The sequence below is a fragment of the Leptonychotes weddellii genome, chromosome X (assembly GCF_054177405.1).
Source record: "Leptonychotes weddellii isolate Sample4059 chromosome X, ASM5417740v2, whole genome shotgun sequence".
In the NCBI taxonomy this organism is placed as follows: Eukaryota; Metazoa; Chordata; class Mammalia; order Carnivora; family Phocidae; genus Leptonychotes; species Leptonychotes weddellii.
The window spans coordinates 3798187-3824566 of record NC_138385.1 but is presented as its reverse complement, the minus strand read 5'-3'; the positions used below and the strand labels follow the sequence as shown (position 1 = coordinate 3824566).

At 46.8% G+C, this 26380-nt stretch overlaps 1 long non-coding RNA gene across 4 annotated transcripts in view; it reads left to right on the top strand.

Moving 5' to 3' along the window:
• LOC115943001 (uncharacterized) overlaps positions 1 to 26380 on the top strand; it is a 204248-nt gene that overhangs the window by 158032 nt on the left and 19836 nt on the right. For all 4 annotated transcript variants that reach the window (XR_014141172.1, XR_014141171.1, XR_014141170.1 and 1 more), the window contains one exon: positions 25261 to 25389. This is a non-coding gene — a long non-coding RNA (uncharacterized LOC115943001). The remainder of the gene's footprint in view (positions 1 to 25260; positions 25390 to 26380) is intronic.

Sequence of the window (26380 nt, the reverse complement as noted above, 5' to 3'; positions counted from 1 at the left end):
CAGAGACAATCGGGTATTCTGCTCTCATGGGGTAATGGGAAGGGACTGGATTTTACCGCTTGAAATCAGATCCTAGTGTGGTCCCTCCCCATCCATAGAAGAGTTATAAACGTTACAACCACCTCCTGACTGGAGCTATAGTTTATATCAAACTGCAAACCTAAGTTTGTAGAATGAAACAAACACAGGACTTGGTTCAAGCTGCCTGTAAACCTGGTGGGATTCCCCAAATCACAGAAGCATGGAGGTCTTGATCCACAAACATAAGATCTAATTCTCAACTGGGGCCCTAGGGTGCTAGGTGGAGGCATTAGCAAGACTGCTAAGCAGGAAAGGATGTGGGCAGAGAAAAGAAGAAAATGCACAACTATGTGACATGAGCAAAAATTTCAAAACACATAAGGAAAACTATACTATGAGTGTCAACTAAAAACAAAACAAAAAAAACCCTCAACACTCAAGAGATGAATTTGCTCCTGACAAAATGAGAATAATAGTGCAGCCTGAAAATGACTCAATAAAAGATATGTTTAGGATGCCCAAAGAGATGAAGAAATAATATCCATCAAAAACAAACAAACAAAAACATATACCAAACCAGGCATAAATGAAATAAGAATGACTAGATATGAAAAATATCCAATTAGAAATTATGAAAATTTCTGCTTTTATTTGTTCTTCCCTGCATTAACAAATCTCTAGGATGCTAGACCTAGCTCACCTAATCCAGCAGCCCTGTATGTCACCTTCTTACTAGCATTTATCTTTATTTATCTTTTCCTTGCCTAGGCCCTCTTCTGCTCTGCAGACTCCTTAATTTGTGGCTAGAGCTGGATTAAGGAGCAGGTAATGAAGCAGCTAATCTATAAGAGTTGGCGAAACATCACTGGATGCATTGGATATAGGATGCCAATTTACTCACACACAGTCACCAGTATCTTTATAGTGTCCCTTAGCCTGTCCTTCCTTCTCTATGCATTCCCCCCCCCCAACCTCCCAGTCCCATGTGCATTCCTCAAGATCCCATTCTCTAACATGTGAACTACCTCCCACCTCCAGCATCAATGTGCATTCCATGCCCACTATTAGGAGTTCTACATTCCCCAAGGTACAGTGACTAATTTCACAAGTTCCCTTTCGTTTACTCATTTACACACTTCACAAAGACCAGTGGTTCTCAAAATGTGGTACCTAGACCAACAGCATCACCATCACCTGGAAACTTGTTAGAAATGCAAATTCTTGTCCCCAACCCTAGACTTACTGAATCAGAATCTCTGGGGGTGGCACCCGGCAGTTTGTGTTTTAACAAGCCCTTGGATGATTCTGACGCATGCTTACATTTGAGAACTACTGCTATAGACATTTGTGTAACAAGTGCTCACAATGTGCCAGGCACTGTGCTAGGTGCTGGGCATGCTCTCTCTCTTGGTGTTATAGCTCTTTTTCTGAAGCCCTCCATGGAGTCATGTAGGAGATTCAGGGACTTCCAGAGTGGTGAACAAATGATCAGCATGGCATGGACTAAGTAAAGAGAAGGAAAGAACAACATTTCTGTGGCTGACAGATCTCAAGTGAGAGGCGAAAGAGAAGGACTATTAAAGGCACTTGTCCAGAGCTGGGTAACAGATGTAATGATCGTAGCCTAAGATCAATAAACAGAGTCATGCAGGTGCTGGGCATCCCGTCAGATAAATCGATGAGCCCCTAAAGCCTGGTGCTGGAGAAGCAATGGAAAAGACAGATAATGTGATACATTTGTTGATGCCAAGTTAAGTTGAAATGTGTCATGGATCCATACATGCTAAGTAATCCCTCTTGATAAACACTGATTCAGCAATTGGCCAATACAGAGGGCATTTGCTGAGCTTCTGCTCTGGGGATGCAGAAATGAATCAGCCATGGTCCTTTCCCACCAGTAGCTCATGGTTACATGGGGGCAGACATAGAACCAGTGCCTGTGGTACAGTCAGGAAACACACTCTAGTAAAGGGTTGTGGGGACTCTCAGTTTCTGCTGAAAGAGGTTAGGGAAAGCTTTTGCAGGGGAGGTGACGTTTGAGGGATGGCTGGGAATGGCCAGGCAGAAAGGATGCGAGAATTTGCCAAGCAGAGGGGACAGCTTGTATGAAGATATGGAAGGGTGAAAGGGAAAGAGCAAGGGGTTTGGGATGGCCATAGTAGTAAAGTAGGTGGCAGCAAATGGCGGAGAACAGGCAGAAGTAGGTGGGGTTGGAATAGGTTATGGCTCTGGATTTTATCCTGTAGGTGTTGGGGCATCACTGATATTTCAAAGCAGAGGGGTGACACGGCAGACTTGGCATATTAGGTCACGTTGGGGGCTGTGTGGACAATGGCGCTGAAAAGGAGGCAGTGAAGCTAGGAGGCCCATAAGGAGGCTGTGTGAACAGGCCTGGGAAAAACTGGTATGGGTCATTGGCCCCAGCATAGAATGAGAATGGATTGGAAAGGTTCTCTCAGGACCAGGTGCTGTGCTGGGCTCTGCGGGGGTATAAGATAAACCAAACATAGCCCCTTCCCTCAAGAGCTGAGCATGTGGAAAGAAGCCTAAGACAAGTACATGAGGCAAGAGAAAGTGACTTCTTTGACTTTATATGATGTACTAGTTTCCTATAGCTGCTGAAACAAGTGACTGCAAACAGTGACTTAAAACAACACAAATTTATTATCTTACAGTTCTGGAGGTCAGAAGCAGAAATGGTTTGGCAGAATTGCATTCCTTCTGGAGGCTCTAGGGGAGAATCTATTTCTTTGCCTTTTCTAGCTCCTAGAGGCACCCACATTCCTTGGTTCAATGCCCCACATCATTCCACTTCTGCTTCTTTCATCACATCTCCTTCTCTGATGCCAACCCTCCTGCATCCCTCTTATAAGGACCCCATGATTACATTTAAGGCCAATCCAGAAAATCCAGGATGATTTCTCCATCTCAAGATCCTCAAGTCAATCACATTTGCAGAGTCCCTTTTGCCATGTCAGGTAACATCTTTCTAGGTTCTGAGGATTAGAACATGGACAGCATCGGGGGGCCATTGTTCAACCAGCCACAATGAGAAGGGTTCTTAGGTTTTCATGAATAAATGATGATGATAAGGTCATTTTCTCTTGAGTGCTTACTATCTGCCATATATTTTCACATCTAACTCTTGCAGGGACTCTAAGAGGGTATGTTCCATTCCTATCCTTTCAGTTGCCAAAAACAACCCAGCTAGGAAGTGGGGATGGAAGGGAAGCTTCATTCTCAGTGTTATACCTTCTCCCTCCATGTCTGTTCCTAAACAGCTGACCACTTTTGTTGCAAAGTTCTATGTTAATGTTTCATCTTCTGCGTTTCTTTTTTTAAAAAATAGCTTTAGTGTTTTTTGCAGAAAAAATGACACATGCCCATTTTAAAACTGCAAACAATACTGAAAGTACAAAGAAAAATTAAAGTCACACCCAAATCTCCTTTTCCAAGGATAACTATTGTTAACATTTGGTGAACATTCTCCAGACTGCTGTCTATTCATCATAAATATGCCATTCTATAAAGCACTTTATCTCCACTCTACATCATGAATATCTTTCCATGTCAGTACTTGTCAACTCCTCAAAATGGGCTTGCTGAGTCAAAGGCTGTGCACATTGTATATGTTAATACACATTGCCAAACAGCTCTCAAAATATATTAATTTACACTCTTACCAAAAGTGCAAGACCTTCACCAGTTTAGCCAATCTTTTAAATCTTTGGCAATTTGGTGAAAAAGAACACCTTTTCTTGGCATTGCTTTGATTATTATTGATAGCATCTTTCCACATCTTTATTGGCCATCTATATTTATTCTCTTGGGGAATGGTTTATTCAGGGCCTTTGCCTATTTTTCTATTGGGATGTTTGCTCTTTTCGTTATGGATTTGTAAGAGCTCATTGTAGAGAAGGCTATAAAGCCTGTGTCATATCTGTTGCAAATATTTTTATATATATACTATATGTATATATATGATCTTGTTTATTGCATTTTTCCACCTAGAAGGTTTTCATTTATATGCAGTCAAATTCATAACCTTTTTCTCTATGACTTCAAGGTTTTCTGTCATGTTTAGAAAAACTTTCCCTAACCCAAGATGATAATATCTATAACGAGAAAAGCTCCATGTATTCTTCTTGTACTTTTATGGCTTCATATTTAACATTTAAGTCTTTGACACACCTGGAGTTTATTTCAGTGTAAGGAGTGAGGTAGAGATGTGACTCTATACTTTTCTAAATAGCTTTCACCATCCTTTCAACACTGATTTGAAATAGTACCTTTATCATATACTAAACTTGCATATATATGTGGGTATATTTTGGGGCTTTCTGCTGTAATCAATTGATCTATTTTTCCCCTGTGCAGGAACCTTATAATATGCTTCCCTAGCTGGTAAGAAGAGTTTGTCTTTATGGCTCTTCTTTCTGAATATTCTTGCCATGTGCTTATTCTTCTAGATGACCTTTTGAATAGTTTTATCCTGTTCTGAAAATCCTTTTAGAATCTTTATTGAGATTTTTTTGAATTTTAGATTTACAGATAATTGGTGTATTTTCAATATTGAATTTTCATATCTAGAAACAAGGCATGTTTCTCCATTTACCCAGGTCTTCCTTAATGGCCCTTTATAGAGCTTTATAGTTGTATTTCCTATGGTTGCTGTAACAAATGATCACAACCTGGGGGGTTTAAAACAACCAAAATTTATTCTATCACAGTTCTGGAGACCAGAAGTTCAAAATTCATATCACCAGGCCAAAATCAAGGTGTCAGCAGGGCTGCAGTCCTTCCAGAGGCTCCAAGGGAGAATCTGTTCTTTGTCTCTCTCAGCTTCTGATCTAAAGCTTCCAGCAGTCCTCAGGTTATGGCTACATCATGCAGATCTCTGACTCCATGGTCACAGTGTCTTCTCCTCTGTGTGACTGTGTCAAATCTCTTTCTGCCTCCCTCTTAAAGGGATATGTGTGATTGCATTTGGTCCCACCCAGATAATCTAGGATAATCTCCCCATCTCAAGATCCTGAACTTAATCACATTTGCAAAGATGCTCTTTCCCTATAAGGTCACATTTACAGGTTCCAGGTTGGGGGCCATTATTCAGCCTATAACTCTACTTTTTGTTACCACTTAGGTTGTGAAGCAGTGTATTCCCATGACGGTAACTCTTCTTTATACACCTACTAATCTCTCTTTCATTAAGGAAATAATCAATAAAATTAATTAATTGATTGATTGATCTCTACTTGGGCTAGAGATGTGAGCAAGGAGAGGGTCCTGGAGGGGTACTGTGGAGCAGAGGACAGTTAACATTATGTCAGAACTCGCCATAAAGATCTGACTCTTTGACTCCTGAATTCATAAACCCAGAGGTCTCATCCTCTCCTCTAGTTTTGAGGGCAAATTTCTCAATTGCGTCTGAAAGTGATATATTAACTGAAATGCGTTGAACACAAGTTCATGTTTGCATATGTTGAGTAAACAGGAAATTGTGGAGAAAGATTTCCCAACTTGTGCCCTTACCCTAAGATGACCTCTTAAAACACTATTCATTGCCAGCTTGGGAGGCATCAGGTAGCATGGCAAGGTGACTGAGCTTGGAGTCAAGAAAGCTGAGTTATGACCCAGCTCTATTCCTGCTACCTGGATGTGACCAACCACTTAGACTTTCTGGGCCTCACTTTCTTTGTCTTTGAATGGGGATGTTGATATCTGTGTTGCCCTCCTCACAGAACAGAGGCCCTCTGTATGCGTGCCCTTTATCCATCCTGCTTGTGCAGGATGAACAATGATGGCCATCCGAGCATGTACTCCCAGGTGGCAAATGGTGGACTGGCCCGAAATCTGGGCAGGCCCTGTAGGAGGAATCAGGTCCCTGGGAGACATCAAGGTAGGCATGTGGTAAAGTACATGTGTTCACATACCACCCCGCATCTTAGCTGCCTGGGGCCTGGTAGCTGAGAGATTTGCCATGTTGAGCCTTATAAATGAATAAAGTGGGTAATTTCATATTGATATGAAAACTACAGGAAAGACTGCTCATGTTTGCTTTGTTGCCTAGGGTTTCCTTGTAGCCAACTTTAAGGCTGCAGATAATTTCTATATTCTTTCCCATCTCTCTTTACCTCCCCAGAGAGGTGGGAGTGGTAGATGGAAATTATGAAAAGTCTACATTCCTTGGGAAGATTAGTCAGTTTGGTTTTTTTGGAATAAATCTGAGTCCTGAATGAACATATTGTTAATGTGGTATCAAAGGGAGAGTAGAAAGAAAAAGGACATACTATGCACTATCTTGGATTCCAGAAAGAGAAAGCCAGTCTTCGAGTGCTGAGGCCTCCTGTCAGCTGACCCTCTGCTCTAAGGCATCCCTGTGGCCTCTCCTCTGCCCCATTGGGATAGGCCACCTGGGACCTCAGTCCCGTATTTCTCTAGCATTGTGCCCTGATGCTCCAATGACCACATAAAAGGTCTGCCTCCCCCACCTCAAGCCCAGTGCCCCTCGTGTTCTTCCTACCCTGACTCCCAACTGCATCTTCCCCTGTCCTGTGCTGGCCTCTACATTCACTGAGAAGCCACCACAGTGCCCTTAATAGTACATGGCTTCAGCATCTGTGGAGAACAGCAGTGAGGACCATCTGAGTACTGGGGTGCTGAAAACCACAGACACTCAGAACCCATTGCCCATAGAGCATGCAGTGTGCCAGTGATGCAATCCATATCATCCCCAGACTAAGTTTCCAGAGGTCCCTAAGACTACCTAATAAGCTACCCCAGGCCCTGACTGAGGTGTATTCCTGGTTGCCTACCTCACCCTCACCTGCTGCCATCCTCTATCAACACATATACCAATCTGCCTTCAGCCCACTGCCCCCATGGGTGCCCTGTATGTGCAGAGCAGGAAGTTACTCCCTTCCCATTTGAGTGAACCTTGGCACTGGCCAACTTTCTCTACATTATGTGATGATTTATGTCACCCACTGAGGGTAAAATTGTCCCTTGCCTGTTTCATTCAGGTCCCTGGCCCAGAACAAGCCTCTCTAGAGCAAAATGAATCAGATAGAATATCCTCAAAGAGGTTGTTTTTCCCTGACTAATGCTGACTAAAATCCAAGAATCCATAGTTAGTCCAACCTTCTTTCTCATTCTTAAGTGGGGAAACTGAGGCATAGGGATGTCACATCTCCAGTCCTCAGCAGAGTTGAATTCCAAGTCTCTTGATTTCCAGTCCTGTTCTCTCTCCACTCCACCACCCTACTTGCCTTTTGTGCATGTGGCTGAGAGGGCCAGGCTTCCTCAGCTTCCCACTCTCAAAATAACTTTGACAAGAACTCAGATTTCACAGCCATGTCAGTGAGGTGTTAAATGTGGGCGTGAAGGGTGCCTGAACAGTGGCATCTCTAACTTCATGGGGCTCAGTCTATAACTGTGGGGCTCAGAGCCAACAGCTGCAGGCCTGACAGGCCTGGATCTACACGCCCATGGCAGTGAAGACAGATTTACCTCAGGGGGCCTGGTAACACCAGAATGGACTGCAGTAACAGAGCCTCTTTCTTTCCTTTGATAAATGAATGGGTTGGGAGAGTGGCCATGGGGAACTACCAGGTAGGTAGAAGAGCACCTCTTAAGTTTGAACCCCTAGGGCCTTTCCAGGGTATCTTGGAAACTTCCACCAGCCAGTTGTCAAAGTGGCCTTTAATCCAGCTGAGTGCAGAACTGGGGGACTGGAGTGTTCTCTGGAGCTGGAGTTGAGATGTGCCTCTAGCAGGAATGCTTAGTGTAAGCTTATTTGCTCTCCCAAAGCCCAAGCAGCCTGGGCACAGAGAGTGGCTAAGCAAAGATGAAGGCCCCTTAAAGCACTGGAAAGATTGTGCTGCCATGATCTTGTCATGGATTATGGGCCACCACGCAAACAGCCCAGAGGAAGGGCCAAGCTGCAGTGGTGGCTCTTGAGCTACATGCAGAGTGTGAGAGCCAGCAGGTATGATGTTGGCATTCTTGTCCATGGCTTTGTTATCATTGTGACCCTCGAAACGACTGCCTGCCATTGAGTGCCTCCTGCGCACTGAGCATGTGGTAAATATTCACTCCTACCCTGATTCTCACAGCTACCCTGTGAAGTGGGTGTTGCAGTTAGCTCCTTTTTATAGATAAAGAAAGCAAGGCTCAGAGAGGTGGAGTTACTCACTGGTCTCTCAGCTGCTAAGCAAGTGGCCATGAGGTGAACAGGACCTGGCTCTTATTCTCCAGATATCTAGAGACAGAGTAAATGGATAAGAACTCCCATTTATTGGACATCCTCAGGAAAATGCAACTCCAGTAAGTTAAGGAACTTGAACAAGGTGGCAGAGCTGGGATTTGAACCGCTGAGCCAGTGGTTCTCAAACTATTTGGTTCGTTTTTGCACTTTTTTAAAAAGTAGGCTCCACACCTACCGTGGAGCCCAATGCAGGCTCCATCTCACGATCCTGAGCTCAAGACCTGAGCTGAAACCAAGAGTCGAATGCTTAACCCACTGAGCCACTCAGGTGCCCCTCTCTTTTGTACTCTTCAGACTTATTGAGGGCAAATTCACAGAAACAGAAAACAGATCAGTGGTTGCCAGAGGCTGGAGGAGAATGGAAAAGGGAGTGACTGCTCAATGGGTTTGGAGTTTCCTTTTGGGGTGAAAAAATGTTCTGGAACTAAATAGGGGTGATGGTTGCACAATACTGTGAATGTACTAAATGTCACTGAATTGTAAAATTTAAAATGGTTAAAAAAATAAAATGGTTAATTTTATGTCATGTGAATTTCACTTCAATAAAAAAAAAAGCAGAATACAATGAATAAATCAACAATGACAACAAAATTTGTAGAAGACCCCAAAGAGCTTTTGTTTATGTGGGTTATAGCTCTTCATGTTAACCACATTAGAAACAAAATTGTTTATATATATATATTTAGAAATTAAAATAATAAACTCATTTTCCATGAATATAAATAATATTTTAATGAAAATAACTGTATTTTCCAAAACAACTCATATTGAAAAGAGTTGCATTATTTTACATTCTTTTTTTTTTTTTTAATTTTTTTTTTTTAAAGATTTTATTTATTTGCGAGAGAGACAATGAGAGAGAGACAGAGAGCATGAGAGGGAGGAGGGTCAGAGGGAGAAGCAGACTCCCTGCTGAGCAGGGAGCCCGACGTGGGACTCGATCCCGGGACTCCAGGATCATGACCTGAGCTGAAGGCAGTCGCTTAACCAACTGAGCCACCCAGGTGCCCGCATTATTTTACATTCTTTTCAAACTTGTCTAGTATATGGCTTTGTAGAAAACAGCTAGATTCTCACATCTACTCAATTCAGTTATGATATATTCTTAAGGGTGAAGTATATGAAGGAAATCCAGCCTCACACAGATATGCAATTAGAGAAGGGAAGAATATTTTAATATACTTTTCATATAATTGTGGACATTCTTCTTTGATGTGACACCAAAACTTGACCAGTAGTTGTTCCTTATAGGTTAAGTTGCAGTGTGGAATGTGAAATGATATTAATGAACTTTCCATACTTGACTCCATTGAGTCCCCAAAGGACTCTCTTATGCTTTGAATGGATCTTTTACCCAGCTATGTGTTGGTAACATCCTACTTCGGTCACTTGGAAAATATTGGTGCCCTGGACTTATGTGGAACTTCCATATGTTGCCACATTTCTCTCCAACATCAAAAAAAATCACATTTGTTACCATTACCATCCATCTCATTGGAAAAAGTCTTTAACTCTTGGGAAGCTGTCAAACTCACAGTGGTGGATACAAGCTTTTCAAATTTTTAATTTTGGCATTAAAGCTGAAATTTTATCGTTGGCAAAAAATATGTCAGTTGTTTTCCTTGAAGTGATGGGCTCACTTCGTTCATTTACGAGAAAATGTCTGCCGAATACCCAAATCTGAATAACATTACTTAGTCATTCTTTCAAGTGAATGTTATGTTCTATGAAAAGTCAGCCAATTCAGCTCACAATTCAAAACAATCACACGAGTGCTTTGCCTTGAGTCAACTGTTGTGCTTTGGTTTCAGGCACAAGTGCTTTAAACACATTTCCAGTTTTGTCACACAGAATTTTTTAAAATATGGGTACTCAAAGGTCAGTATTTAATAAAGTTAATTATTACTGCTTCGCTGACAACAGTCTTAAGTGAATCTGGCTTTTTTTTTTTTTTAAACTGCAAGCGCTTGGCAGTGAAGAATCCAATGACAGCTAGTACAATTTGGTGCTGCTGCCCTGATTCATGCTCAGGCATCTGCTGTTTTACCCACCACTGCTTTTTTTTTTTTAAGTATAGTTAACATACACTGTTATATTAGTTTCAGGTGTACAACATATTGATTCAACAATTCTATACATTACTCAGTGCTCACCACAATAAGTATAGCTACCATCTGTCACCATACAAAGTTATTACAATATTATTAACTATATTCCCTATGCTGTACCTTTCATCTCTGTGACATATCTATTTTATAACTGGAAGTTTGTACCTCTTGATCCCCTCCATCTATTTTATCCACCCCCACCCACCTGCCCTCTGGCAACCACCAGTTTGTTGTGTATGTAAGAGTCTGTTTTTTGGTTTGTTTACTTGTTTGTTCATTTGTTTTGCTCTTTAGATTCCACATGTAAGTGAAATTATATGGTATTTGTCTTTCCCTATCTGAAATACTTCACTTAGCATAATACCTTCTAGGTCCATCCATTTTGTCACAAGTGGCAAGATCTCAGTAATCCCACTGCTGAATATTTACCTAAAGAAAACAAAAACACTAATTCAAAAAGATACATGCACTCCTATGTTTATTGCAGCATTATTTACCATAACCAAGATATGGAAGCAACCCAATGTCCACTGATAGATGAATGGATAAAGAAGATGTGAGGTGTGTGTGCGTGTGTATATATATATATATAATGCAGTATAACTCACCACGGCTTTTGCGCTACCAGTGCCAATCCATCCAGTGGAAAAGTCAAAGAATGTTTGAGTGTTATTGTGAAAATAGTTTTGACCTTGAAGATCCCCTAAAAGGGTCTTAGGGATCTCCGGTGTTCCACAGATCTCACTCTGAAAACAACTGCATGAGGCTGTGCATACATCTGCTCATGCTACTTCCCTTAATCAGGACTTTGGTGGCTTCCTATCACCTGCAGAATCAGGCAGGCCTGATCTCAGCCCACACTGTCAGCCCAGGACACGGGGTTCTAGCCAAATAAGCCCCTCACCATTTTCCAAGTATGTCCTTCCATGCCTTTGCCCATGCTTTCCCCTCCACCAAAACACCCTCATCACCATCTCTGACTGTTGAAATACTACTTACCCTCCCAGGTCCAGGTCAACTATTGCCTCTTCCAGGAAGGCTTCCCAGGTTTTTAAGTGAAAAAATCATGTTTTCCTCTGAACTTCCTGATCCCACTATCAAGCTGGATGTTATATTAGAAGGAGGTGTATCCTTGTCTCTGAGCTCCCCAAAGGTGAGCACTGAGTCTTTCCTCCCCATTTTCCCACAGGACAGCCTTGTTCATCACTGGGGTGGGGGATGTTTATTCACTTGGACTCCAGTGTCAAGAATGTAAAACTTGAAAATGCCATGTGACTATATCTATGAATGCTCAAAGCTCATGGAGCATATTCTGACTTGAGTCCCCAAGGAACGTCACCATCGGTATTGACACTCATTCATGCTTCTTAAAGATGATCTTATTGGAGGGGTGCCTGGGTGGCTCAGTCATTTAAGCTTCTGACTCTTGATTTTGGCTCAGGTCATGATCTCAGCGTCCTGGGATCGAGCCCCATGTCCGGCTCAGCACTCAGCGTGGAGTTTGCTTGAGGATTCTCTCTCTCCCTTTGCCTCTGCCCCTCCCCCTGCTCTCTCTCTCTCTCTCAAATAAATAAATCTTTTTTAAAAAATGATCTTATTGTAAGGATATGTCCTACTTCTGGGCTGCTCCAACCCCAGGATTCTTGGCTCCTAAAGCGGGAAGAATCCTCAAAAGGGAGAAAGCCCCCTGGCTCCAGGCTCTACTGAATGTGCTATGTCTCTTACCTCCTGTTTCTCACATGACACAGTTCATGCCCCTGTGTTGTGGCATAGATCAGACTGGACGCCCAGATTCTCCCCTCCCAGCTTTCCTCAATAGCTTGCAATTCAAATAAGATCATGCTAATGGCTCCCAAAGATCACCCAACACTCTGCTCCCATGTGCCCAGCCCAACGTGGGCTGGGAGACTTTATCTCATTTAGAGGTCATCTTAGAACCTTGCAGAATCACAGTTGATGCCTGCGGAGACGCACTTTTTTGTTTCAAAGGCCAATTTAATTTTGATGCCTTTGGCCTCAATGGTTGTTTCCTGATTTCCAGGAATTGCTCTCAATTTACCAGTTGCCAGCTCATAGCTCTGTGCACCAGCCTTTTGCCTGTCTGTTGTGCTCTAACTTCTCTCTCCTCATTGATCACATTGGCTGGCAGGGGCGTGGAGGGAGGGGAGGACAGACCTGTGCAGGCTAGAGCATAGTTCAGTTGGAGGAAGCAATCTGTGCAGTGGAGACTGAAGGACTCTGAACCAGGGCCCAGAGAACACAGAAGGCAACACATGGAGATGGGTGAGGAGAATAGTCAACTGGTCAGTATGAATTTGGAGCCATCATGGCAGGCTCAGATAAGCAATCAGGGCCTTGGGCTGCATCAACAGAGGCAACGTATTCAGAACAAGGGAGGTGAGTGTGCTACTCTCTTTTGCAGTTTAGTGTATAAGGCATGAACTCTGGAACCAGAACGTCTGATTTGACTTTTGACTACCACTTATCTCTGTGCCTTTGGGCAAGTTACTTAACACCTCTGAGACTCAGATGGTTTGTTTCATCTTTTTAGTGAGTACAATAATAGAAACTACCTCAAAGTGCTGTCAGGAGGATTCACTGAGATACTAGATGCCAAGTGTTTGGCAGTGTCTGATCTATACAGCTCTCCCGCTGCTCTGCTCTGGCTGGACACCAACCAGATATTCTGGCTAGTTCTGGGCCCCACACTCGGAAGAACCCTGTCAAACTAGAGCATATCTGAAGGAGGAAAAGCTGGAGGGCGGATAGAAGAACTACCATTTGCCCAGTGGGAGAGAGGGCATCTACTGATGTGGCTAGCAGGTTCCTTAAGGACTGGGATGGGTGGCTGAAGTGGCTAATACTCAGATTCTGGTGCAATAGAGGGAAGAAGACCACTCAAGAAGTCAGAGTCATATTAGTATTGACTGCTTTAGGAAGGAGGGAGGTTGAGACTGAGGTTCCTTTTGGTGGAGGCATACCAAGGGGAACTAGATAGCCACTAATGTTTCAGGAGGCGGAGAGCATCGAGTGGCAGCCACGCCCAGCCCTCTAGGGTGTCTGGAGTGCAACTTTGTTCTGTCCCTACCCCAGGCTACAAACTGCAAAGGCATTTTGCTCTGGCTTGGCTTACTATGAGGGGTGCAGGCCATTCCTAGGGACCCACAAGGTACACACCAGCCAAGGACACCCCTGTTGGAATTGCAGAGGAACACTGCCAGTGTGGTTGCTCTTGGTGCCATAGCAGCTGGAGTCTGGTCCATCCGAGCACGGCCCCTCTCCTGGCCATCAGCAGCCATATGGAAAGCAATGGACCACTATGGCTTCCTGGGCAGCTGTGGGCACCTGAGCCAGGAGAACCCCCTGAGTTCCTTACTCCAGCCCTCTCCTTTTCCAGCTGAGGGACCTGAGGCCTGTGGGGACCAAGGCCTCCCAATGCCATGCTGAGATATAGGAATGGAGTCACCACCCCCAAAGCTTTGTCTTGCCTTGTGTGCAGGGACCTCGAAGGCTTGTCCCCCTTGCAAATATAAATGAGCTGGGCTGGGCCCTGACTCGGCCCTGAGTGCAGCAGGCTTATCCAGGCAATGAAAGCCTCGGGGCTGGGCAACAAGTCTCTGCTCTGTTCCTCACTTGCCAGGGGTCTTTGAGGCAGGGCAGCCTCCTCCTGTGAGGCTACTTCAGTTCTGAAAGAAGGTGACAGTTGGTCTTATCAATGGCCTCTGTGCCCTGATAGCCAGACTTCTAGGAAGTCAGTGACCTGTGATCCATTGGTGGAGATGGATGTAATGGGGTGAATGGTAGCCCAAAAAGGATATGTCCAAGCCCTAACCTCCAGATCCTATGAATGTGCCCTGGTTTGGAAAAAGGGTCTTTGGATGTAATCAAGTTAAAGATCTCAAGATGAGATCATCCTGGATTATCCTGGTGGAGCCCAAATCCAATGACAAGTGTCCTTATAAAATACAGAGGAGGAGGAGAACATAGAGCCGAAGAGAAGGCCATGTGAAGTAGGAGGCAGAGATTGGGTTGATGCAGCCACAAGCCAAGAAACACCGAGGATGCTGGCCACCACCAGACACTGGAAGACACATGACCCTCCTCTAGAGCCTTTGGAGAGAGTGCAGCTGTGCTGACACCTGGATTTTAGACCTCTGGCCTGCAGAACTATGAAACACTTCATTTCTGTTCTTTCAAGTCACACAGTTTGTGGTAACTTGTTGCAACAGCCCCGGGAAACTCATATAGTGGACCGTGCTGTTCCTGAGACCCCAAGCCTGTGGACCCTCCAAGGGTCCAGCCCCTTCCAGGTGGCACCCAAGGAGCTCCTTGTGGCTGACCAGTGCCTTCTTTGGGTGGAGTCCCTTTGCCTTTCACTCAAGGCTGAGGCAGCATGTCCTCTGGGCAGAAGACACTGGCCTGGTGGTTGCTGCAAGGTGGCTCACCAAGTCTGAAAAGGAGGCATCACAATCACTGTGTAGCCATACAGTATCCCCAGGAGTGGAAAGCAACCTGGCCTGGGGCCAGTCCCAGCTGGGGATGCTTGGCTTCAAATCCTCTGCCAGGCCTGGGCTGGTGAGGTGGTGTGGTTGACAAGCTTTGTCACAGACAAGGTTGTCTGTGGTCTTGGGCTCTTGAAGTGGCCCTTCTCCTCTCTGGGCTCAGCTTCCTCCTCCTCAAATGGGATGATACCCCTTCTCCAGGGCAGTTGTGAGGGTCAGAGTTCAATCATGCTTGCTGGGTAAGCACTCAACAATCCAGAACACTTTGGGCAGAGTAGTGCTCTTGACCTGGACGGGGAGGTGCTGAGAAGGAGGAGGCAGAAGAAGGATGAGCCCCTCCTGGGCCTTTGGGAGCAAAGTGACTCTAGAGAGAGGAAATTCCAGCAGGCCAGGGAGATTTGATTTGGGTACAACGTCCCTGTTCCCAGGCCACCTCCCAAGAAGCTAGCCGTGGCAGTGACAGTTCGCAGTAAGACAAGGATAGGTCAGGTGTCACACCAGCTCCTTGATGATAGCGGGCAATGGCCAGTGCTCACACCTCCTACCAACTCCTGACTCCTTTACTTTGCTTTGCTTTGCTTTACCCTGGTTCTGGCCTAAGTTGTAGTGGTAGTAGAGAGATGCTATCCAGGGACATTTGCCTGCCCCCACTGATGTCGTCTTTGCCTGAGACCAGCTGCCCAGTGTGTGGCAGGAAGTACCCAGAAGGTGGGACCAGACCCTGCCTATGAGAGTCACATATATAGCCATAGTGTCCATAGGCTATTAATGTCCTGGGTGTCTCCTGCAGAGGAGAAAAAAGCCTGGGGGAGTCAAGCCGCAGATAGCAGGTGGCAAGTCAGAGCCGCCAAAGAGCCAGGGCTCCTGGGCTGCCTTTGTACCCTCTTGGGTTTGAAAACAACACCTCTGATCCCTGTTGGTTCAGTCACACTGGTGCCTAGGATTCCATTTTGGAGCCTACCCATAATAAAAACCACTGGCATTTGGTGGTGTGTTCAGGGTGGTCAGGGAAAGCAAAACCACAAAAGATTTCTTTGACCTTCAGAGTGGGCTCTTAACCACCTCCTCTCACACTCTTGAAATTCTGATTACATTATTCACAGCTCTTCAATTGCTCTTTATTCCTGAGCCTTCAGAGGCTCCGCAGAAGCAGAGATGGCAGGAGTGTACATGGGGGGACGTTTTCCCTTGTGCTAGAGGAATGATACCCACCACACTATCACCTTGAATGAGTCCCAGGGAAGAATCATGTTTTAACTAAGCTTACCTGTTCCTGTTTTGTTGTCCAGACTCATTCTGGGAAGTGCCTTCATTTACCTGGTGGTAGAGGGGGAAGGAGGCCAGCCATCCTTCTGAACTCTCAGGTCAGCTGCCCTTGGCCTTTTGGGATACACAAGACTTACATGTGCCAGTCCCCAGGAGAGCTGACAGGCTACCTCGAAAAGGAACAGTGTCAATCTTCCAGGCCACACCAGTCCTGGGGGCAGGAAGGCCTCTCAGAAAGCTGCTGGGTGGGCCTTCAGTTGGGCCTGTCAGGGGAGTGGGGCTGCCTTAGTCCAGGGCCACCTTTGTCAGACAACTCAGTACAGAGTGGGGCCTGAGTGTGAGAACTCAGAGCGGGGCTCCGACTGCCACTTCCCCTAGAAGACAAGGCCACATTTTTCTGCCTTATATGTGATTGCTCTTGTCTCAAGCCTCTAAAAATCATCGTCACATAATTGAGACCCTGGGGTTCAGAGGGAGCTCTGAAAGGAGCTGTTGTCTGCTGCTTTTAGACTTTTCTGAGTCACGAGCAGTAATGAGATTCCCTCTACCAGCCCAGAGGCACATTGAGCTAGGCAGGACACCAAGGAAATGGATTCCACCCGGAAGCGTGGGGAGTACAATCTGCACATGTTGGAGCAGACCAGAGCATGAAGACTCTGGGGGTCAAGGTCCAAGGTTCAGGCAGGACTGAGGGGCAGGTGGAGGGAGCTCTCTGCTGCTCCCTCCCCTCCACAGAAGCCAGAGAGGCCCTACTTGGACAGCTTTAAAAGTTGATCTACTGTATAAGATTCCCTTTGGCACAGAGCAATCTGCTACTGTAAAACATTTACAAACAAGTACTGCTGTCTGGCGCTGCTGCTGAGAATAGGGACACTTTGGCCCAGGGAGGGGAAGGACCTTACCCAAGGTCACTCAGCTGCCGGGTGAGCTGGGGTAGAACCCAGCCCTCCTCCTCACTGGCCAGTGGCCTCTGTACCAGCCATGTGGGAAACAGGCTTGAGTCCGTGTGGGGTGGGGAGGGCCCGGGTGCAGACTGGGTTCCCCGAGAGTGTTCACATTTCCCATGCATGGTGGTGGCTGCCACATGCCAGCCCAGCCAACACACTTCACTCATTTGTCTGCTGTGTGAGTAAGGGGAGAGAGAAAGAGACAGAGACCGAGAGACCGAGAGACAGAGGGAGATTTATTTTAAGGAGTTGGCTTGCGCGATGACGGGGGCTGGCAATTCTGAAATCAGCAGGGCAGGCCCGCACTCTTGAGTTGAAGGCTGGAATCTCAGGCAGGAAGGCTGGAATCTCAGGCAGGGTTTATATGCTGCAGTCTGGACTCATAATCTTTTCTTTGGGGAACCTTGGTCTTTGCTCTCAGGACCATCAACTGATTGGACGAGGCCCACTCACATATAGAGGGTCATCTGCTTTACTCAAAGTCTACTGATGTAAATGCTAATGACATCTGAAAAATACCTTCACAGCAACATCTAGACTGGTATTTGATCAAAGAACTGGGCACCATGGCCTAGCTGGTTTGACACAAAACATTAACCGTCATATCCACAGCCCCTCCGCACCAGCCCAGGGAAACAGCTGTAGGCTTTGGGCCAGCAGGTTGTAAGCCAGACCTGGGAGAGGAGGTGAGGGTGGCAGAGCAGGGAAGGGTAAGGAGCAGAAGGTCAGCAGGTGGAGGGCACAGCCCGACGGACTGTGAGGCTCAGCAAGAGGGTGGCCCCTACAGGAATAGGGTGAAGAACGGGTGCTCCTGTGTCCAGGAGACAGGGCCTATTGGAAGTGACTCCTACAGAAATTCTTAGTGGCATGCCATGGGGGAAGGGCCCCAACACTGGATTTGGGAGCTGGAACCGAGATTCTTCCCAGGGTCAAGGCAACAGTGGAGGATCCTGACAGGAGATGACTTGGTTCACACGTAGTTTGAAGGCATTCACAGAGTGGGGACAGTGTTCAGGGGGCCTGCAGGCAAGGGCCTGGAACTGCTGGTGGCCCTGAGCATGGGTCATAAATCAGAGACGAAGAAGGGCAGAACGTGCTGTTGAGTGGTGGTCTACCTATAAGAGGAGGGGAGGTGTCCTTGACCCAAGTCTGGCAGCTGTCCCCCCACCTCTCCACCTCCCACAGCTGCCCTTGGGCTAACATTCTGACCTCTGCCCAGAGATCAGTGCTCGAGGAGGTGAGCTAGGTGGGGGCAATGTGTCTGTTGGAGCCCAGACCTGGAGGCCCAGGGTTTAGCCCAACTCTGCCTTCCTCCCTGGGGATAACCATCTTTGCATTCCCCACTCCCCCCAGCCCAGAGTGGCCACACCCTTGGGTTTGAACCCATACTTTGACCTTCCATCAAGAGGAGGGAACAGTGTCTAGCAGCTTCAAGGCTCCTGAGAGCAGGCCAAGGCCCGGCAGGGGCAGGTTACTCCTCAGAGGGAATCCAGATTTGTGCAAATCCAGATTTGTGCAACCCACTATCAGCCTCGTCACTCCCCCGGGGGTCCCCTTCTTCTGTCCCTCCCCTGTCTTCTCTCCCAAATGATGAAGCTGTCTTTGGTGTTCTCTAGTCTTCTGGGTGCCCCTTTGGCTCTGCAAGCTGCTTCTCTTCCTCCCCCTGTTCTGGCAGCCTTGCCTGTATGTTCTCTTCAGCCCTTCTTCGAGGTTCATTGCCCCAGGGGCATGATTGAAGCTCAGCACTTCGGCTTTGACCACCAAGTTAGTAGGTCTAGTGGGGTTTCTCTTCTGCCATGAAGAACAGGAGAATGTCCAGACTTTCTGTAAAGCCTCATGTTTAAGGTCATTGACATCCTAAGGCAGGTATTAATTGTACCCTCATTTCATGGAGGAGCAGACTGAGACTTAGAGAGGGTGTGTGGCTTGCTCAAGCAGTGCAAGGGGTAGAGACGGTCTGGGAATCCAGAGCCCTGCCATTCCTAACCACCTTGGGCTTGGGCTCGTTCCTCCTCTGGGCACACAGCCTAGCAAAGTCCTCTTCCCTGCTCTAAACAGAAAGCCAACGGGTCAGGAAGCAGGCTTGCTGGAAGCCCCAGCTCAGACCTGAAATCATTAAGACCATCCCAAATGGGGAGGCATACTGGTCAATGAGGGGCAACCTAAGGAGGAGAAACTCAAGTTCAGGGCAGGGAGGGCTTCTATCGCCAAACCCTCCCCAGTGCTGCAGCCTCGAGCTCCCAAAGCTGTTGTTTTAAAATAGATGCTTATTTTTTAGTTTTAATTTTTATTACGGAAGTATAGCTAACATACACGTTATTTTAGTTTCAGGTGTACAAGATAGTGACTCCACAAGTCTGTACCTCACTCGGTGCTCACCATGATAAATGTGGTCATCCTCTGTCACCATACAAGGTTATCACAGTATCATTGACTATATTCTCTGTACTGTGCTTTTTATCTCCCTGACTTATTTATCTTATAACTAGAAGTTTGTACCTCTTCATCCCCTTCACCTATTTCACCCATCCCCCACCCCCACCCCTCTGATGAGCACCAGTTTGTTCTCTGTATTTATGAGTCTATTTCTGGTTTTTTGTTTGTTTGCTGATTTGCTTTGTCCACATATAAGTGAAATCATATGAAATTAATCTTTCTCTGTCTGACTTATTTCACTTAGCATTATACCCTCTAGGTCCATCCATGTTGTTGCCAATGGCAAGATCTCATTCTTCTTTATGGCTGAGTAATGTTCCATTACATGTAAATGCCACATCTTCCTTATCCATTCATCTATGGATGGACACTTGGGTTGCTGCCCATTGTCTTGGCCATTGCAAATAAGTATATATCATTTTGAATTGGTGTTTTTGTTTTGTGTAAATACCCAGTAGTGGAATTACTGGATCATATGGTATTTCTATTTTTAATTTTTTGAAGAACGTCCATACTGTTTTCCAGAGTGCCTGCAGCAATTTGCATTCCCACCATCAGTGTGCGAGGCTTCCTTTTTCTCTACATCCTTGACAACACGTTATTTCTTGTCTTTTTGATATTAGCCCTTCTTGACTAATGTGAAGTGGTATCTTGTGATTTTGATTGGCATATTCCTGATGATGAGTGATGGTGAGTATCTTTTCATGTGTCCATTGGCCATTATGTCTTCTTTGGAAAAATGTCAATTCAGGTCCTCTGCTCATTTTTTAAATCAGATTATTTGGGGTTTTTTTGGTGTTGAGTTGTATAAGTTCTTTTATATATTTTGAATATTAGCCTCTTATTGGATATATTATTTGCAAATATCTTCTGCCTTTTCATTTTGTTGATAGTTTCCTTCACTGTGCAAAAGCTTTTTATTTTGATGTAGTCCCAATAGTTTATTTTTGCTTTTGTTTCCCTTGCCTTAGGAGACATATCCAGAAAAATGTTGCTAAGACCAATGTCTAAGAAATTACTACTTATGTTTTCTTTTAGGATTTTTATGGTTTGAGGTCTCACATTGAGGTCTTTAATCCATTTTGAGTTTATTTTTGGTTTTAGAAAGTGGGCCAGTTTCATTCTTTTGCGTGTAGCTCTCCAGTTTCCCCAGCACCATTTATTGAAGAGACTTTTACCAGTAGCCCATGCTTCTGGGCCTCTCATGGTTCCCCAGGGACAAAAGGATCTGTATCAGGCTCCAAAGCTGCCCGGCCACTATCTCCCACCCCAACTGCTGTCACCCTGCCACCCTGATACTCCAGGTCCTCCAGGATATGGCCATGACCACTTCTCTCACCTCGTAATCTAGAACCTTCCTTTTCCCTCCATGGTGCTTCTCCTGCCCCTCCTGCCCTCGCCTTCCCTGACACACGGCCATAAACTGCCGTGGTCTCTTCCAGTATATTGCTGAAAGCCCAGTGTGCTGCTTCCAGTGTATTGCTCAAAACCCAGCAGTGCCTGCCCCGCCTGGCTTCCCTGAGGTGCCCATCAGGAGGGGTTTTGCCATTCCCCCCTGCCTCCCCAACACCCTCGGTTTGCACCTCAGTATTCTAGCCGGTGGCAGAATCAGTCCACCCTAAAAGACTAGAATCTACTGTAGGTCAGCAATCAACTAGCCTGGGGCTTGGCTCAGAGTTGGTGTTCAGGAAATAGAAAGGGAGCTGGCCTTCCTTCACGGAAGTTCTTGGAACTCACCCAGCAAAGACTGTGATGGAAAGACATTCTAGAATCCTAGAACCAAAGTCTGGGGCAGTGGAGAGGGCCCTCAAGCAGCTCGTGCAGAGTATCCAAGCCAGGCTGAGCATCAGGGGACACTGGGGCTGCTGATTAAAATGCAGATTTCCTGGGCCCTATGCCAAAGCTACTAAATCAGAATCTCCGGGTGGAGGGAGAGGGGGAGAGCCAGCTGCAGTTCGAAAAGCGCTCTACAGGTGGTTCTGATGTATGCTGCAGACTGGGGAGGCCAGGGCCCCAGCTCCCACAGCGAGTCATCGCAGACTGAGACGAGAACTCTGGCTCTTGCCTCCCAGTGTGGGACTCTCTCCCCTATGTCAGCAGGCCTAGCTGGCTGCCAAGGCTGAGGAGCTGCATCCATGAGTCACTTGCTGACAACAGACATGTGCCTCGAGGGCATGAGTCATAACAGACCACAGCTGACGCTGGGTAACTCCAAAGATGTCAATGGGAGAGGTTTGGGGATGCCCGTCTGTGCTGCCACCCTGGTACTTAGGAGACATATCCAGACATATCCACCTAGTACTGGGTGCTCAGGGCAGGAACAGCCCAAGATGGAATTGGCAGGAAACCTGCACATCCTTCAGTCCTTCGGTCCAGCCTTCTGTCCACTGCCTTGGACCCAAACGTAGTGTTTGTCCAGCACTCAGCTAGGAGCTGGGGCTGTAGCAGCGAACATGCCATCAGGAAACCCCAAGGAGCAGGAGGCCCATCACTCGGATGAGGTGTGGGGAGGGGCAGTGCCTGGTGATGCTCCGTGCACGCAGACAGGGGTCAGCCTAGTCTGGTGGGCAGGGCGGACAGATGGAGGATAAGGAGGTAACCGCAGGGATGGGGAACCGGGGGAAGAGAACAGTTGCAACAAGAGGGGACTGTGTGTGTACAGGCTCTGAGGCACGTGAGGAAGAGGGAGGCCTGTGTGGCTGGATCCCAGAGTGCAAATGGATGAGCAGAGGGGCAGGCACTGGGGCAGGGGTGGGGGCTGCCAGAGGGGAGGGGGCAGGGCCTTTGAGGCTCTGGTAGGGATGTTTTATTCTCTATTAAGAACAATGGGGGACACCTGGGTGGCTCAGTCGTTAAGCGTCTGCCTTTGGCTCAGGTCATGATCCCAGGGTCCTGGGATCGAGTCCCACATCGGGCTCCTTGCTCAGTGAGGAGCCTGCTTCTCCCTCTCCCTCTGCTGCTCCCCCTGCTTGTGCTCTCTCTCTCTCTCTCCGACAAATAAATAAATAAAAATCTTTAAAAAAAAAAAAAAGAACAATGGGAAGGGCCAACAAACACATGAAAAGATGCTCAACATCAGTAGCAACTGGAGAAATGCAAATCAAAACCACAATGAGATACTACCTCGTGCCACTAAGATTAAAAAAAACAAAAAAACAAAAACAACAAACAAAACCCCAGAAAAGAACAAGTGTTGGGGAGGCTGTGGAGAAACTGGAACCCCTGTGCACTGCTGATGGGACTGGAAAATGGGGCAGCCTCTGCAGAAGGCACTTTGGTGGTTCTTCAAAAAGTTAAACATACAGTTACCTTGTGCCCCAGCATTTCCACTCCTGAGTACATACCCAAGAGGACTGGTGCTCAGACAATGAATGCTCATAGCAGCATTATTCATAATCGAAAAAAGTGGAAACAGCCCAAATGTTCATCAACTGGCCAGAGGAAAAATAAACTGCAGTCCATCCTTAATGAAGTATTACTCAGCCATGAAAGAGAATGAAGTGCAGATCCATGCTACACCTAAAATTTCATGCTAAGGTGAAGAAGCCAGTCCCAAAAGACCACATACTGTATGATTCCATTCATGTGTAATGTCCAGAAGGGGCCAATCCGTACAGACAGAAAACAAATTAGTGGTTGCCAGTGGCCGGGGGGAGGGGAAGAATGGAGTGACTGGTTGATGGTATGGGGGTTTTGGGGGGTGGGGTGATGAAAATGTTCTGGAATTAGTGGAGATTGTTGCATAACTTCATTAATATAATTAATGCCACTGAATCGTACACTTTAAAATGTTAATTGACAGGGGTGCCTGGGTGGCTCAGTCTATTGAGCTACTGCCTTCAGCTCAGGTCATGATCTCAGGGTCCTGGGATCGAGCCCCGCGTCGGGCTCCCTGCTCAGCGGTGAGTCTGCTTCTCCCTCTCCCTCTGCCTCTTCTCCCCCTGCTCATGCTCTCTCTCTCTCAAATAAATAAATATTTTTTGAAAGTGTTATTGACAGATTTCATCACACACCCATATTAAGTACAATTTTAAAAGGGGGGGGCAGAACAATGGGAGGTCCAGTTGAGGGTCCAAAGCAGCAGATGGAAGGGCAGACTGTAGGACTGGCAGACGTCCTGCCAGTTCTAAGCACTTGGGTATCTGCATCTCTCTACCTTCCGGCACTTGCGAAGGCTCTCAGAGCCTTCTTCCTCGTCTGTGCGCTGGGCCCGGGCAAAGCTTCACCTCGCTGCCAGGTTTCCCTAAGAGTACGTGGGGAGCTCCAGTATACAGTAGGTGTGCAAACAGTGCCGTGGAAGGAAAAGGCAGCTCCAAGGGACAAAGTAACCCATTCATGGCCATCCAGTTAAGTGACCAAGTCAGAACTGTCTGGAGTCACACTGCCCGACTCCTTATCTCGACTTTGCCCCTTGGAGCTGCCGTGGCCTTGTACACAGCGTGCAGCTGATAACAGCAGTTTTTCCTCGCTTCTAGGCCCTCCGCACCTCTGGGCCCACCAGATGGAGCAGCCAGCCCTGGGGCCTCTCCACCCCGGAACCAGGAAGCAGTTTTCTCTCAGGACTCCAAGCACTCCCTGGCTCACTCCCTTTGCGAAGACTTCCCCAGACTCCCAGATGGGTTGTCCTCATTCAGTTCAAGAGCAGGAAACATACAAAATGTGTTCTTATTTAATGGCTTCTGTTGTTGGCCTGGGAAGTCACTGAGAGGAAAATCAGAGGCAAGCACAGGCTCTTTTCCTGAAAACATTCATGAAAATGTTAACTTTTGCATTGGGTTCTGTGCTATTGTCCCAAGTTTATCAAGCTATCATGGAAGGTGGTTCCAGAAGGGCAAATCATAAGAACACGGGGAAGCCCTGAGGGTGTCTTCCACAGTCCGTTTCCCCCACTGGTCCCTTCTGCTTTGTGCCCTTCACTTCCTCTGACCCCCTACCCCCCAGCAGCCTGGTGCCCCAACCTTCCAGTCTCGAAGATGGGGTTCATATGAAGATGAAGGTATGGCACTTAGCCCTATGTGCAGCTTATAATAAGTGCTTGATAGGGTCAGTGACAATTATAATGACTTTAAATCATAAAAAAATCACTGCTCATTTTTCTCAGGGACCTTGCTTTTTCTGACATAATTGGTCATCTAACTGTAAGACTGTATCTTTTCCCACAGGACCCAATAGACTTTTTTAATGACAAAGACCAAAAGCAGCTGTCCACCCTATCCTTTGTGCTGACTCGGCTCTTCCAGGGGAGAAGGTTGCTCCTCCGTGGCCTGGACATTCTCCAAGTGCCTCCCAGGGCTGACAGGGATGTACTAGGGCCATGATACTTTTAGCGGCTCATGAAAATACTTCAATTTCTTTTCAAATCAGAAGGGAGACAATGAACTCTTAGATGGAAGAAAATATTTTGATATGTACTATTAATGTGGATTCATCGACATTCATATGAATTCACATATTCATCTTTATAGCTACAGAGTCATCAACTATAATTGTTATGCATTTTGTTATTGAGGAAGGGGCCCACAAAGGCCAAAGTGTCCCAGAGCCACAGAAGTCAGTGCAGCCCTGGGCCCCCGGCAGGGAGGCACTTTCCCTCTGGTCATCTCGTTTCCGATTCTGATCACTACCAGCAACCCTGCAGAGAGGCTGAGCTTTGGAAAAAAGAGGTGAGCTGGTTGGTGTCCGCCAGTCCTGAATGCCCCTTGTTGCCATTTCAGAGATGTCAGGTGGAAGAGCCCCTACTCCTGAGAGGAGAGCCCCTCAGTCTGCCCCCAAGCCTCATCTGCCACCTTCTCCAGCTACCTCTGGGCTGCCGGGAAGAGAGCTGCATGGTCGGAACAGCGCAGGTAAATGTTAACCACTAATTCTGGTCAGAACCGTTGTTGCCAAAACCTCCATAACGCTGCGAGGCTGTAGTTGACCAGTGTCCTGGGAGTGCCCACGGAGCATCAACCTGGCTCAGTCAGATTCTCCACAGAAGCAGAGCCAAGAGATGAGATAGACAGATAGAGCTAGATAGATGGATAGGTGGGTGGGTGGGTGGGTGGTTGGATGGATGGATGGATGGGTGAACAGAGAGATGGATGGATTTTAGGGAGCTGGTTCCCAAAATTGTGGGTCCTGGCAAGTCCCAAACCTATAGGGCAGGCCAGCAGGCTGGAAACACAGTCAGGGGTTGCTGATGTAGTCTGGAGGCAGGATTTCTTCTTTGGGAAACCTCAGAAGGCCTTTCACTGATTGTATGAGGCCCATCCACATTATCAAGTGTTCGTAGTCTTCTTGACTTGAAGTCAGCTGATTGTAGATGTTGCCCACGAGTACGAAATACCTTCACAGCAACACTCAGATTAGTGTTTGATTGAATAACTGGGGACCATGGTCTGGCCAGGGTCACACATAAACTGACTCTCATGTTGCCCATGCTGCATTGGTATTGGTCAGACCTTGCTGGCTTATTTAACTACTTGAATCCTCTGTAATTGTCCGCCTGCCTTCCCAGTCAGGAAGGCCCAAGTCAGGTTCTCAGCTAGCGGGACCTTGAACCGCCCAGCCCAGTGCCTGGCCCTTTAGCTAGGTCAGAGTGATGCTGTGTCCCCAGGGCTCTTCGGTGCAGCTCATGCCCCCTTGCCTTGTCACTGTAAGCAATGGCCAGAAGTGAGCACTAGTCAGTGCTCTCCCTGGGTAGTTCTGGTTTCCTGGGCTCTGTAGCCCTAGATGCAGTGGCAGAAAGGACCAGCCACAGGGTCCTGTCTTCAGGGTCTTAGGCTCTTTCCTCCTGTGGGGATGGAGGGCAGGGAGTGAATGTCTTTGCCTTTCCAGCAGAGGGGAAAACACAGC